This window comes from Platichthys flesus, chromosome 21 (assembly GCF_949316205.1).
Source record: "Platichthys flesus chromosome 21, fPlaFle2.1, whole genome shotgun sequence".
In the NCBI taxonomy this organism is placed as follows: domain Eukaryota; kingdom Metazoa; phylum Chordata; class Actinopteri; order Pleuronectiformes; family Pleuronectidae; genus Platichthys; species Platichthys flesus.
This window is the reverse complement of record NC_084965.1, coordinates 5874351-5889574: the sequence shown is the minus strand read 5'-3', so window position 1 is coordinate 5889574 and position 15224 is coordinate 5874351. Positions and strand designations below refer to the sequence as shown.

General features: G+C 46.3%; 1 protein-coding gene across 2 annotated transcripts in view; it reads left to right on the top strand.

The window, feature by feature from the left end:
* The first annotated feature begins 11206 nt into the window (after window positions 1-11206).
* Window positions 11207-15224, top strand: part of LOC133932951 (disks large-associated protein 1-like) — an 82741-nt gene continuing 78723 nt past the window's right edge. Inside the window, exon 1 of one of the 2 annotated variants that reach the window (XM_062379870.1) lies at window positions 11207-11398. The gene's annotated coding sequence lies outside the window, so the exon portion shown is untranslated. The remainder of the gene's footprint in view (window positions 11399-15224) is intronic. The other variant, XM_062379869.1, reaches the window with a different exon arrangement.

Genomic DNA, 15224 nt, shown 5'->3' with positions numbered 1-15224 from the left:
GCAGCTGTGAAAGGACATGCAGTACCTATCATCGTCTGATCTGGGATGGAAGATAAGACCTGTATAATGTGTCATCCCTTTTTATGGCACTGCTCTATATTCTCCTGTCATAAACAACATGTTTCTTGGTTGTTAAAATGAGGCTAAAGAGTAAAAGACCAGAGAATGGAAAAAAAACAGGACCAAAGGAACAAACTAGAAGGAGAGAACGCATTTCTCCAGCAGTTCCTTTACTAGATCTGTATTTTTATCTGGATTTGCACCATCAATATCAGTCCTCTAAAGATGCCAGACTTTTTTTTTTCATCAAGAGCCATGAATTATTCTCTGAGAAAGCTATTTTTTAGCTTTCTCATCTCATAATGTAAATAAAATCTTGGATTTGCCCTCTGATCCAGATCTGAACCAACATTTCATGGGTTCTTTCCTGACGTACATACTTCCAACAAGTGATAATCCATTTCGTAGTTTTTACATAATCCTGCTAAACAAAAGACAAACAAACTAACTAACACAAACGAAAACAACAAAATAATTAAAAAAGTGTTTTTAACTTTTCTCTTATATCTAGAGTTATTCAAGGGGATGGACCATTAAACCTGTTATCAGCACGAGGGTTGTCTGTATGTGTCATCATTCAGATACAAGATGATGCAAAGTGCGTTTTGAAAGACATTAAAAGACATTAAAAGCAAAAGCATGAGCTCAAATAGTTAAAGATTAAAAAGAGATCACATATGTTGTTCAATGCTAGGCTTCCAAAAACAATAGTGTTTTAATAACCTCATGTATTCAGAAGGCTTGATCTTCAGGTGTGGAGTAAATTCAGTTTCTCAGTTCAGTTTTCCCAGGTGACATGAGGATGCTTTGTCGTCTGGAAGCTTTGTCGCCTACAAGTAAATCAGAGATATATTTAAGCCTGAGATAATTCAATGCTTTATGGACAAGTAATGGAAATTTAATTGGCACACACAAAGCATTTTAATTGGCACACAGAATTCCAGTGCAGTCATCTGAGGAGTGGTGTGATGTGCTCAACTTTCTTGAGCTGCGGCGGTCTGGTTGATTTTCTTGACTTAGAACCTATAAAGAAACCACAATAATAGTCTGCCGACAATAAAAGCATAAACAAGTTTTTATGTGTCCTGTTTGGACAGAAGACATTCAGTTCTTATGTCTTTATGGTGATCGTAGGCTGATATGGTAAATGTCTTATTTAGCTCCCAATCCAACAACACAAAGAATTCTGGCTTGATTTGTAGTTTTCGGGTCTTGGATCCACAGTGAGCGCTGACTTTATATCGGATTAGTTATAAAAACATCTGTCACATCCACTCACTGCCTCTGACAGCTAGCTGCTGATTCTGAGAATGTAAGAGACTGTAGTCACTTTGTCAAAGATGTGTGTCATCTGTATAGTTGTGTTACAAGCTGCTATTGTATTGTTAAAAGGAGTGAAAGTGTAAATGTTGAATAGAAGAGGACCAAGAATTGAACCTTGGGGAACTCCACGTGTGATTGGTCCCTATTGTGTTAATATAATTTGAAACCAATTCAGTGCAGTACCAGAAACCCATCCCCTTTCTCTATAAGCACTGATATCCATTCATATTCAAGAGGTAAATATTTTCTTTTCCTGTGCATTTTATTGTTTTGGGGTTTAAGTGAAAGAGCAGAGTTATTCATTTACTTCAATGGAGATTTAAACTTCATGAAATACACGTTAGGTGCTGGTCTTGTGTGTGCAGCTTTCCTCCACACAGTGGCACCATTACTTTATATTGCGGCAGTGAGGCCTTGTCAGAGTGAATGTTATCAGCACCATGAATCACCTCAAGCTTTTTTTTTATGTGAGGATGCTTCAGCTCCACACACAGTTAATGTATCTTCTGGATTTTAATGTCTCAGTTTAATTTCGTTTTACCACCTCCACTTCTGCTCTGATCAAAGCTACACAACAAATCTTCAATAAAATGTGATTTATTTTCATTCATTATCAGTTTGTTTTTCATGTATTGTCAACGAATAGCATATTTTAAGCTACAAAACCTCCCAAGTTGTCCCTGACGTATTATAACTGGTGGAAAAACATCGTAAGAATGTTCTTACTTTCATTACAGCTCTGTTTTAGAGTTGAGGGAGTCAGTATAAACATGGAGGCTGATTTCATAAAAAAAAAATGGAATTTACATGAATCCAATGCACTACATTTCTGTAGTACTTTTCTAATCGAAGCATTTGACAGTACTTGTCAGATTCACCCTTTCGGTTCACCATTTTATCTCGATGACAATCTGCGCTACCTCCTGAACCACTGAGAGGCAAGTGTCGAAAGTACACACATGGAATGGTATTGCAAAAATATGACAGGCCATAAATAGTATTTCAAAATTTGAGAGTTTTAGTGTCACATGTCATGATTTTGGTTTACAAAACCCTTGTACTGGGGCCACAGGACCAAAAACACTCAGGTCTCATGAGCACAATCCTCTGTGGACGGAGGCGGTGGCAGCTGAGGTTCAACCTTCTCTAAAGGGAGCTCTCGTCCCAGGAGACCTCCCCTGCCGGCCTCCTTATCCGGCACCAGATGTTGCCGTGTGGTGTGTTCTGCGTCACGCTCAGCAATAATTAATGCACGGCTCCTGTAGGATAACTTTAGATTACTGGCAGTATCCAGGATGGAAACACACGTCTGCCCTCGCTCTCTTATGTCGAACAGGTCAGTGATTCACCTGACACCTGATTCGCGTGGGAGAAAAATAAAAGCTCTGTGTTGATGGTTACGAACAGCGGCCCTTCTTCACGAGCATCAAGTCAACGAGCTCTCCTCAGCGCGGGAAAGCTAAATTTACCACGAGGACTCTTCACTCCGCTGTTGACTCTACAGCAACACGCGGAGCAGCGTTTAGCTTCGTTACCGACACCGCGGCTCGCCCATTGTGTGTCTGAGTGACTCTCTCTCTGCTGACTGACTGATTGCTGTGGCCCCGTGCCGCTGGCAGAGGACAAGGCCCAATTTGTCGGCTGCTCATCGCCCTAATGAATGAAATCATATCCAATTACACGCCCGCCATCTTTGATCACGTACGTTGTGAGAGACACGAGCACGATGGGTATTATGAGAGATCACACGGGAAACACGTTATGATTCACTTTATGACTCATGTCGGCCTTGGCACCGATGGATTCTCCGAGGATTTGAGAACCTACGTCCAAACGCGGTGGAATATTCAAATATTTCGACATTTCTTTTTTTTGGATGCCATCAGGAAATGAAATCAGCTCGTACTGATCTGTGATCTGTAGATACACAGAAACTAGTTTGATCGATCGCCACAGAGAAAACAATTTTTTGAGAGAATCCTTCATTTAAATACTTGTGTATGCCAACAGCTTCCCTGGCACCGGTTCTGTGCCGCCTAGATTGGACAATTGGCACGTTCCCTACATGAACCGTTTAGTGATTAGGGAGCGTGACTAACGAGCTCTGTGTATCTGAGCTGTCTATTTCCTCGCAGCCCGGCGTATGTGACTTTCACGCCGTATTTGCGGACGACATTTTGTGGATCCCTGCGGAGCCGAGTCACCTCCTAATGTCACAATTACGGCGCCGTGACCGAAGAGCGGCGGCTGCGCCAACTAGATTACAAATGAGGACGGCCGAGGTGAGCGCGCAGGATAATAGCCCCGAAATGCAATCAAGAGTCTTTCATTATGATATTATTTAGAGCAGTATGAGAACTATTCAGATTGTGCAGCCCACAAGATGCCATTTATTTATTTGTCAAGATGTTCGAACGCTTCTGAACAACAAACGTGTGTTAAAACGGAAATGAGGTTTGTGGGGAAACTTAGAAAGAACGATTTGTTTCTTTTGACGCTCGATTTTCTGCTCTGATGGAAGCTCCACATGCATCAGCTCCAAATCGCACCCCTATCCCCGCCTCCTCACATCCAAACGAGCCATCACAAGAGATGAACCTCTGCATATGAAACCACTTTGGTCTGTAAGAGGCCGTCAAAATAATATGTCCATCCCTCCGAAGGCCCTGCTAACAACCTCTGTCTGCTGCTGTGCCGTGTTATCTCCAAACATCAAGTTTGGACAGAACACGTAGGATTATCTTTTTTTAACCGTCTCTTCTTTCCTGACACTGAGTCTCAGGGTGAAGGCTTGAAGTTGAGGAAGGGGGGGGGGGGGGTATCACAGACTCTTCAAACAAACCAAGTGATGTCGGTTTAATCTGACTTTGAGGATCCAGAGCCCCGAGGTCACGTCCTGTCAACGAGAGCGAGAGCTGCGATCATCACTCCGGCTCCGAGTCGCTGCTGAGAGAAAGTAACAGATCACCGGCGTACGACAGAATGAAAAAGGCTTTTGTGTTGTTGCTCTGACAGCTCCGAGGCTCGGGGGAATATTCCTTCACGTTTCAAGAGGACGTGTGTTTTTATTTCTGGTCATGTGCTGAACAAAGTCTTATTTATTGATAGCTGATATTTGATTGTGTAAAGTTTGTTTGCTTCTCAGCCAAGTGAAGCTGAACTAGCATCACACTTACAGAGCTCATTCCTCCATCAACAGGATGAACCTGAAAACCTCCTTGGCAGATGCAGATCTTTTCAAACAGGGTCACTGAATGCTGGGAATGAACGTGATATCAGATCTTACGGTTCTGACCTTCACATTCACCAGGAAACGTCCCATTTGAGCGCCAATGGGAAATTGGATTTGCTTCCCGGACCTGGAGACAATCTGAGGGGCTTCCTGTCAGCAACAATAACACATTGTATTTGACGGCACCTTTCTAAACACCCGAGGACAACAAACAATATCATCATATACATATTAGAATACAGGTAATGTTTTCTACGCATGAGACAAGATGGCGGCCTCACAAACACGAGGAATGAATGACGAGCTGCAGAGACACTGATGTCGAGAAGAATGAGGCGACAGCAGTTGTGCCTCGCAGCTGTTTGGCCCCTCTGGTCTGTGTAATGATGGATTATTCTATAATAAGAGGATGTATCTCATTAAAGAGCACACGCTGTAACTGTGCTTACCCCCCCCCCCGCCCCCCGCTCTGACAGTCCAGTGATATCACAGCCATCACAGCACATGTCCGCCCGCAGCAGTCTCTCATTCACCAGCTCTCCTTTCTTTCTTTCTTTCTTTCCTTCTTTCGTTCCATCCTCCATGATTTACTTTCATATCCCCCCCCCCCCCCCCCCCCCCCCCCCCGCTTCTCATCTCTGAATCCAATACTGTCACTGCTGTAAACTCCCAGCAGCGGTAATGCACGGTGATTTAGTGGCGTTGTTAGAGCGTCTCAAATGCAGAACTGCTTCAATCCAGGGAAGGTTTTTGCATTTTTTTTTATTTATTTATTCCTCACAAAGACAGTTTATTTCCTGGAAACCACCTTTAGGACATTTTTTATTCTCAGAGCATCCGATGGAAACGGGGCCAGTTACTTTCCATTCTCAGCTTCTATTGTGAGAAATGTGTCTGCGCTTGTTGCGTTTGGTTGCAATGAATAGAATATAGAATATATTAGAATAGAATAGAATAAGACACCGTTTCCCCCAGCAGGTAGAGAAATAGACTTGATACCCTTGAAATATCCCAGGGCTGCAGTGCATTGTGGTATATTTAAGCCACTGTTGGTGAAGAAAAAGACATTTTCCATTTGTGTGTCAGATAATTTATTCACTTTTCTTGAAATGAATTGACACTGGCTAACCGCTAAACATGGAAAACATTCTTTTGGAACAAATTCATTTCATTACCTTATAATTTTGAAACCATTTAGACTGTATTAACTTCTATTTCTCCTGTTTTGCGAGATCAGACGACTGTGACGTGGGTCTGCGTTGTTCTCAAGGTCACGAGTCAGAATGAGAGGAGCCCATCTGACGCCTGTCATTGAAGTTGGGACGTGGTCAATTAAGGGAACCACAGAACGTGAAAGTCGGAGAGAAGCGAGAGCGGGAGGAGTCAAAGGCCTTCGAAACGAGAAAGCGGTGCAGCGAAGCGGAGATAATGTGTTTGATTCTCTCGGCCCCTTCTACCTGTCAGAGATCAGCTGGAGCTGGAGCTGCCCTCGTCTGTCTCGACCAGCAGGACGCGGCAGCAGCACAATGACGGAGAGTAACCGCACAGTGTGAAGCAGCGGCAGCATGAACGGCTCATTCTGCCGGGGGTCGGGAGTCGTTTCTCTGAGATCCAGAGCGCCGGGGTGATGAAAGCCTGCTGGAATGTAAAAAGCACTCGCAGTCAAGGTTGCACGGTGGTTATTAGAGAGAGCGTCCCGAGTCGTCCCCATAACTGGAGGGTCATCGCTTCGCCTTGCAGCTGTGTCCTGTCTGGATGTCTCCGGCTCAACTGAACAGATAACTTTGCACATTTTGATTAGTTGCCTGATGCTATAAAAACTGACATGATTGACGGCTGAGACTCTCTCACAACTGGTGAAGCGTGTGAAGCGGCGGGACGTCAATACCTCAGTTCCGAACCTCAATCTTTACTGCACAGAGTCTGCTGCAAATTATGTGGAGGGGGCGGGGGGGAGAGGAGATGCATCGGCCATCTTTAAAAACAGTGTGTTAGCTGAGAGAGTCCTGATTGTTGTTTTGCCCTGAAACCAGTTTTGTGCCAAACTAACCGACTCCTGGCTTGAGCTTCATCTTATTTAACATCCAGACATGAGATCAGCATCTATCCATCATCGAAGGGCCGGTTCATAGTGTCTCAGAATGTCAATTGTCCCCAATCACTAACCAATGGAAATGAGAAGGGGTTTGAAATATTGGCTCATATTTCCTGACAGTTTTTCATGTGATTGTTCATTAGTTCTGCAGCAAAGTCAAAAAGAAACAGAGCTGTAGAGTGAGAAGTGTAACGGCTCCTCACACTTCCACACAGCTCAGCAGTCCTGACACGAGGAGCTGAAGCGAACATGCATGTTTCTTAAAACCAAAAATGCATTTACAACCAATTTGAGCACTGATTATTATTTGATTAATTCATCAATGAACAATGCAATGAAACGGTCAAACATGTCAGTGTCTTCCACCGCTTTGTGTTTTATGATGTTTCGCCACAGATGGAGAAAGCGTCGGTGATAAATGAGAAGAAAAGCTGTAAAGCAGCAGAACACGATGCATCACTGCCATGATTGTCTCATAAAACCAAAGTGATGTGAGTCCTGTGCATCTCCTTCATCACCGCTGGTTCAGGGGTCTGCCTTTTCGACTTGATCCACAAATCTTCTCACAGACAGACAGACAGGCCGGCCGCTGCAACACACCGTCCTGTGCTCTTCAATATTTAATGCCTCCATGTGAGTTTCTGTTGTAAAGTTTAGGGAAGTGTTAGAGCAGAGTCCCACAGAGGGAGGAGGGCTTAGCAGGACGAGCGGTTGAGCAGGAGCAGCCTCCAGCCCGGTCCCCCCCGCACTTCCCTCATTCAAACACAAACCTTTACCCCAGAGCACCGGTAGAGTGAGCGGTAAGTGCACCTGACGCAGCTTTTATTAACTGCACGCTACTCACTGATGTGCGACGACTCTTTCCGAGTAATAATGCTCCCTCGTCAGCCGTTCATCTATAAATCCATTAAGTGGATTTGAATGAACTGGATCCACGGAGGACGTTGATGTGATTAGCTCATTCTGGCGCAAAGTGTTTCTCGGCCCTTTCGTGGCTAGCGGCAAAGGTGGTGCACACACACACAGACACACACACACACAAACATTCATGGAACACACAAACAGATTCACCCGAGGCAATATGCCGTTGCGATAGCAGCATTTTTTTTGTTCTCATGGAAAAACTCGTTGTGTATTCCACCCCCTGCGTCTGAATTATTCAGCTTCAATGCCATTTCTATTCTTAGTGCTTTTACTTGTGTCTGGATGGGTGGAGAAGAAACCTTACAGTAAACAACACACATGCTCCATGACACAACATAACGCAAGGAACTCTCCCTGCTCTGGTCCTCAGTGTGGATCCTTTATTTTGAATTTGGAACTTAAGAACCTCCAGATATCTTTGGTTTCTTTGTGTCGGAAGACGCCTGATGTGAATGGAGCAATCACAAACCAGTTTCATCTCTTAAAACGAGGCTCGACACCATCACACCATCTGCTCCTCAACTTTCAAAATGTGCACATCAAGCCCCGAGGTTGGGATCGGACTCTGCTGTTTACACAGCACTTTTTCAGGCTGGAGTTTAATTTGCCTCGAGACAAAGAGGCCTGAATTAAATCAAGGAAAAAAAAAAGCAATAGAGTCTTCACGCGGACATCAAAAGGTTTGCAGACGTCCCCCTGGGCCGCCTCACCAGCATCGATCGGAGAAGCTGGGTGGGAACGTACTTACGCTCTCCCATCCAGTCAAACTGATTTCATCCAGCCACGCCTGCTGAGATCCTCTCTCTCAGCTCCCCGGTCCGAGGGAAGCAGCCGAAGACGAGCAGGTTGAGTGGCAGAGGAGGAAGGTGGCGCTGAACCCCGGGCCCTCAATATGCTGCCACAAATGAAAACATCTTATGCAAGTCAGGTTTCTTGTATTTGTCCAACGTCTAAAAACGTCCCTCTGCTTTTAGTTTATGTTTTGGTCTCAGATCTTAATCTTGTCACCCTTTACAGGACTGTTACTATCATGGCAACATCATTTTAACTGTAATTATAAACCATTGGCAGAGTCAATACTTCCTTATCTCCCTCCTCTTCCTCTCCTTCCTCTTCATCTCCCTCTTCTTCTTCCAGGGTTTTTGTACGAGACGTGAATAAATTGTGGCTGTGACAAACGATTAAAAGATGATTTATTGGTAATTGTGACAACAAAGTAATCTATTAGTTACTTTGCACCCACTCTGTCATCTTTCATATGTTTGCAACTACCTCCTTTGGTATGAATAATTGATAAATGGCTGGCTGTTGCATGCTGAGGGAGAGAGGGGGGTAAAATATGGACTGGATCCAGCTGTGGCCCGGATCAGCAAACACTTTGGTCAAATTTACACAGTAACACATTTATTCTCGAATGTAAAATATGTTCAATCGCTGCTGGATTGTTTTTCAGTTTCGATTTTTTGGTCATTTCAATTCTTGCCGAGGCTCTGTTCACAAGCCTCATGGATTTTTTTCTCACCCAGTACATCATATTGTGTTTTTACAGCTTTCAGCCTGAAGCTGGATTTTGAGGACGACATGCAACATAACACACTTTGATGTGTCGGCTGTAGCGTTGTGGTGAACTGTCCTCGCAAGATGCTGTGACGCAAATAAGATCACACATTCGTCCCGGGGGCCTCGCTGCACCAGCACAAGTCCCCTTAAAGCGGCCACCACGCAGAAAACAAGTGTGGATTCAAATATAAGTATCTGTAAACACACTGTACACACACTGTACACACACTGGACACACACCCCCCCTCTTTGCTCTCAGAGGTTTACCGCAGGTCAGCTTCCGTTGACATTTATCTTTCCCCTCAAAGAAACACAATGGGATCAGGAAAGGTTGAAATGTTACACCATCAAAACGTGTTTCCAATTTAACCCGTTTAATTGTAATTCGTGAATCCTACAAATATATTTCACCCCTGGACATTCATAATGCTTCACCGATGTTGTTATTTACGTATTTTACAAGTGTGGACACTCATTACCGCTCTGCTTATTTCTCCCTCCCTCCATCTCTCTCTCTCTCTCTCTCTCTGGGTGTGTCGTGCCATGGGGGGATATCGATTTCACTGACACTTTCAGGGAACGCCTTTATCGACTGACTGCCACCAATAAATTGTTGATTGCTGGTTGACGAAAAGGCTTCGGGCTCCAGTAAATCCCCAGATAACGTCTCAATGCCGACGGTTCCTCATGCGGCGTCACATATAACGTAGGCCCATTATAGTCTAGGTAATATTCTAAATGCATAAGTGATTCAGTTAAACCCCGATCATGCAACGTCCATATTAACACACACACACACACACACACGTACACACACACGTAGCCGACAGCACGTTCAACCATGGCTGCTCCTGTTGTTGTTGTTGTTATTCCACTGAAGTATGTAACCTTGTTCTTAGATCCAGGCTGCCTGGCTGGCACAGAGCAGAGGTCGGCCTGGTTTACTGGTTCTCGCTCTCTCCCAGCAGAGTCGCCTCCAGCCCCCCCCCCCCCCCAGTGTCCCTGCCACACAGAGACAGAGACGTCTTTGTGATGGGACCTGTACGCACTGTGTTAAACAACTGTCTATGTTTGAAAGGATCTTGTTTTACAAAATAGAAATATCAGATTGTCCCATAATGTCTGTTATTGTTGGGCCATGTCTTTATTAAAGATAATAGATAAGTAGTGCTTTCATGACCTATACTGCAGCCTGCCACCAGATGGCGAACAAGACGCTTGGCTTCACGTTTGGGAAGATTTCACCAAGGCCCCGGCTGAACTGGGTGTCTCATTTCAGGGGCCACGTCCTCTGGAGGACCCGGTCCACATAAGCTGATGTCGGCATCCAGCCAAGCTGAAATGAGACAGTCTGGTCTCCTCATTGCATCACCAGCTTGTCCCCTCTTACAGCCGTCACCTAGCAACAGAGCTACGGATGAAAAAGTTCCTCGGTTGATTTAAAGCGTTGCAAAGATTTGTTTTGTACCGTTCAGCTGTTCGGTTTAAAACTAAAACTAAATCCTTCTGATGGTTTTCCGCCTCATTTGCTGACGCCATTACCGCTTTAAAAAACAGAAGTGCAATGAATCATGGGATATGTAGGGCTGGAAAGGATCCACCTGGTGGATGTAGATGGAAGCACACGTTCGCACTGCTGTGGCACAATCGGTCTACGAGTTCAACCTGTGAAGGAGACACAGCTACAAGCTCCACATTAATGAAGAGATGCAATGTGTATATTTTAAAAGTATTTGTACACTTTTATACCTTATTATCTCTCTCTCTCTCTCTCTCTCTCTCTCTCTCTCTCTCTCTCTCTCTCTCTCTCTCTCTCTCTCTCTCTCTCTCTCTCTCTCTCTCTATATCCCTATATCCCTCCCTCTCTCTCTCTTTTCTTTTGTTCAGAATGATGCAGGGAGACAGATCTGGACCAGGCGCCAGTGGAGGGTTTCCTGATCCACAGAGCGGACTCCATGCCGGACCTTCTCTCGCTCCCTCCCTGTGCAGCGCTGTCTCATTGCTCAGTGAAGCCTCTGCAGCGCGCACACACACGGGAAGACTCTCCGGTGCACGGGACCTCTTACTACCACAGTGACGCGCTGCATGATCAACACACACAGATTTGTGATAATCTCGAGGCGAAGACGCAATTTCAGCGACATTCAGGGGATTTTACTCGCGAGGTGATTCCCGGACCGCTGATCATCTGTGTTGTCACCAAGGTAAGAGGAGGCAAATGCGCCAAATTGCTCCTTCCATCCATCCTGCGGTGACAATTTGTTTGCGCGTGTCATCATCACTTAAAATCATCTCTATTCATCACGTTCCCTCCATCGTGTCTCTTTTCAACGTGTCACCAGGTGAGATTTACGCATGATGTGCCGCGTAAAGGGAAAAAAAGGGTTGCATTTCCATAACTTTCCCGTGGAGCAGGATTCACAATGGAGGAGAAAGGAAAAGGTGATTTGGTTTGCAAAGTTGCTCGGAGTACATTCCCCCTCGGAGGCACGTTGACAACCCTCCACGCCACTTGCAGTGACTGATAACGAGGCAGGAGTAAGACGTCCAGTCGGCCTGTCCGTGCGCCCTCCACGGAGCAGGCGCGTCCGCTATTGCGTCTTTGGCGTTGGCTGATGAATGTGCAACAAGGACAGAACGTTTTCTCTTCTCTGACTCGAAAAGCCGCTGCCACTTGTGTGGGATGAGGATGCGGCGGAACATGTGGCATCATGTCAGTGTCCGTGGCCAAAGCTTTGAGGTGTTAATCTGGACCCATCTTCCTTACCCTCATAAGAGCCCTGCAGCTTACACGCACGCAGGCACACACACACACACGGGTGGGCACCGGGGCACCATCATGCCTTATTCCCACAGCAATCTGGCTCTTTGGATTTATTTAGGCTCTCGTGGTTCAGCCAGCCTGCTTGGCTCTGCACAGACATGCACTGGCGCTCAAGACTGAACAATGTGATATCAGGCTTTAAAATAAAGCCACAAGTGGAGAGACACTGAAAATCAGCATCAAAAAATCTAATATTACATCTGTAAATCATTCTCTGGCTGCTGAGTGGATTTCTTTCAATACACAAGCTGGTATTTAGTTCCATATTGTAGCGTGGATGAAAATGATATGCTCTTCAAACAGTAACTGTGTGTGTGTGTGTGTGTGTGGAGGGAGGATGCATGTTATGGTTCAAGGATGTGACATAAGCACAGAGGGAAGAAAGGGCACTGGGCCAATTGGAGAGTGGGGGGGGGGGGGGGGGGGGGGGATAAAAAAATGCAGTTGTCCTGACTCCAGCAGAACACGAGCGAGATTCAAGGAGGACAGGAAGCGATGGAGGCCGGGAGGTCAGTCCAGTACGAGGAGACATCATGAATCCTGCGCTGGAAATACTGTAGAGATTGGAATATCGACTGCAAAGAGCCGCAGCTCGCACAGATCCTCCAGATTTGAGGTAATGTGCTGGAGAGTACGAGCATATTTAATGATTTTTCTACCCCCCCACCCCTTCTCTCTGTATCTTTCGTTTTTCTTGCCTACTTAAGTGAGAACCATCGCGAGGCAGACGTGTTCTTGCGAGAACGTTCCCTTATCTCCGAGACGCAGCAGAACTCCCAATCTGTCGATCTTCCCCCGGTGCCTGTGTCACATCCTTAAACCCGTGAAGAAAAACCAACGTGCATCCTTTCCTTGTTCAACACATGCAGGCCCTCGGCGTGCACGAGCTTCCCATCACCACCACCACCTCCTCCTCCCAATCCCATCCCATCCCATCCCCCGATCAGAGGCCGTCAGCGTCTTGCTCGTGCGACCGACTGCAGTGGCTGTGTGGAGGGAGAGCTGGAGTGATCATTAGCTGCCTTCCCTGCTTCTTTCCCTTTGTCGTCAGATAATGATGAATCCGGTGCTGAACTCTCAACCCGGCGCCCGTATACCCTCATTAGCTTCCTTTTGGTCTTGACGCCGCTATCAGCTGTCAAAGCTTCCCTCCTGTATCACCTCCACAGTTCTCAGCCGCCCTCTCAGATGATGGGGAAGCGTCTTGTGTGGCCACGTCTCTCGAGGGTTTAAATCCTGCAGGAGCACCACGAAATCTGCTTTACTCCGCCACCTGTAAACTGGGCCTCAGCTACATGGTGCCACTGGGATGTTAAGGATGCTTCCATGAGGACATGAGGGTGATTTAGAATTTTTTTTTAAACAAATCGTGTGTCCTCCACATTTCTCTCTACATCCAGGAAGTCTGGCCTAGCTTTGTAATTATGCAGATCATTTCGCCAGGATGTGAATGTGTCATCGCAGTCGGCCCAGATGCCCCATTCTGTGCGTCTGCTGTTCTGTTTTCCATCTTTTTCTCTGCAGCCTTGGAACCCTGACATTGTAGTGAAATTATATCAGAGCCATCAGCCCGAGGGCCCCGGAAGGAGGTTAAGACAAGTAGTGGCACAAATATTAGTTTCCTCAGAACCCCGAGGGTTTACAATAAAAACAAGGGATGACGACGGCAAAGAAGTTTTTTTTTTTTTGCAGTGCTCTGCGATGACATAGCTGTTGCTCATGACTTGTCCCCCTCAAGTTGAATAAGGAAACGGCAGCAGTCACACACCCCGCTGTGATGATGGCTGCGGACGACAGCAGTGGTGAGTCAGCCGGCGCAGTGCTCTCTGATGTGCTGTAGTTCCACGCCGTGGCCTTTTTTCTTTCCCTAATTCTAATTGTGCCTTGCTCTTCTGCGGCGTACGGCCTTGTCAGGTACCACTACGTCTCCTTGCCTTTCACCGGTGCACTTACGAGTGCAGGACCTCTTCCATCTTCCAGGTCCCTCGCACCGATAAGACCTACCAGTATATTGCTTGAGGGGACTCTTCAAGCGCTCTCTGGCACTCGCCCCTGTAATCTCAGCCCTCGCACTTTTTCCAGTGCTCTTAGCGGCTCTGATTGGTCGTATGGGAGCTGTCAGCGTTCCTTCATCTTTTCTCTCCCGTGGATTTATATTTCCGAAGAGCTGGGAGCATCCACCTCCCGGAGGTAGCTCTGGGTTTAGAGAGCCGAGCCTCTTTATAAATCCTGTATTCACCCAAGACTGAGGGTCTCATGAGGAGTGTGTGTGTGTGTGTGTGTGTGCCACTGCTTATAAAATGGGCCTTAATGCACCCGGGCAGATTGTTACTCACACTGAATGAACACAGACTCAGAGCTCGAGTAAATGTACTAATCCTGCTCGTCTGAGATTATCTGCCTTCTGAGGAGTTTCAGGCTGGGGAAGAGAGAAAAAAAAAATCACTTTCTACTCCCCCGAGAATCTTATTCTGCAAAGTCTGATATTTAACGTCTATTTTTTTTTTCTAGGATGACAGGAATCACCATGACATGTTCATTTAGCTCCGACTGTCACCCAACTGTCTCGTGTAATTCATTTTTCTTGAACCCTGCGTCATGCTCCAGCTGAAGCATGAGGCAAAGCCCATTACGCTTATTGATGAGCCACTTCTCCTTACGTACAGTTTTCCACTGAGGGGTATTTGTATGTGCAGCAGCAGCAGCAGCAGCAGTGTTACAGCCACAGCTATTGAATGTCTGATGAAGAGCAGTGTTTACCTCTACAGTTTCCCTCCATGCCTGCAGGACTTCCTGCAGTCGATGCCTCGGGCTCTCTCTCTCTCTCTCCGTTCCTCTGAAGCCAGTGTGTGTGTCTCTCCTCACACTCTATAAACACACAGGGGTGCAGCCTACATCATCATTTCTCCACAGTCCTGTCACTTCCTCTGTGTCGTCCGCCCTTTGATTACCGAGATGCTAAAAGCCGTTGGTGTCGTTGCCACTAACACGTCGGGGACACTGGGTCCTGCTCCACGTGTGATACCGTGCACGCCACGCTCTGCTGAAAGGCTTCGGTGCAATCGCCGGCTTCAGTCCCTGGTGTTTGCCTTTCACCGGGAACTAGGGAGCTCATTTTGTTGATATAAAGACATACTGCCGACCTGCGTTTGCCAGGGGACAATGTCAATTCTGTGGGGGGAGCAGAGGAGAGGGGGTGGGGGGGG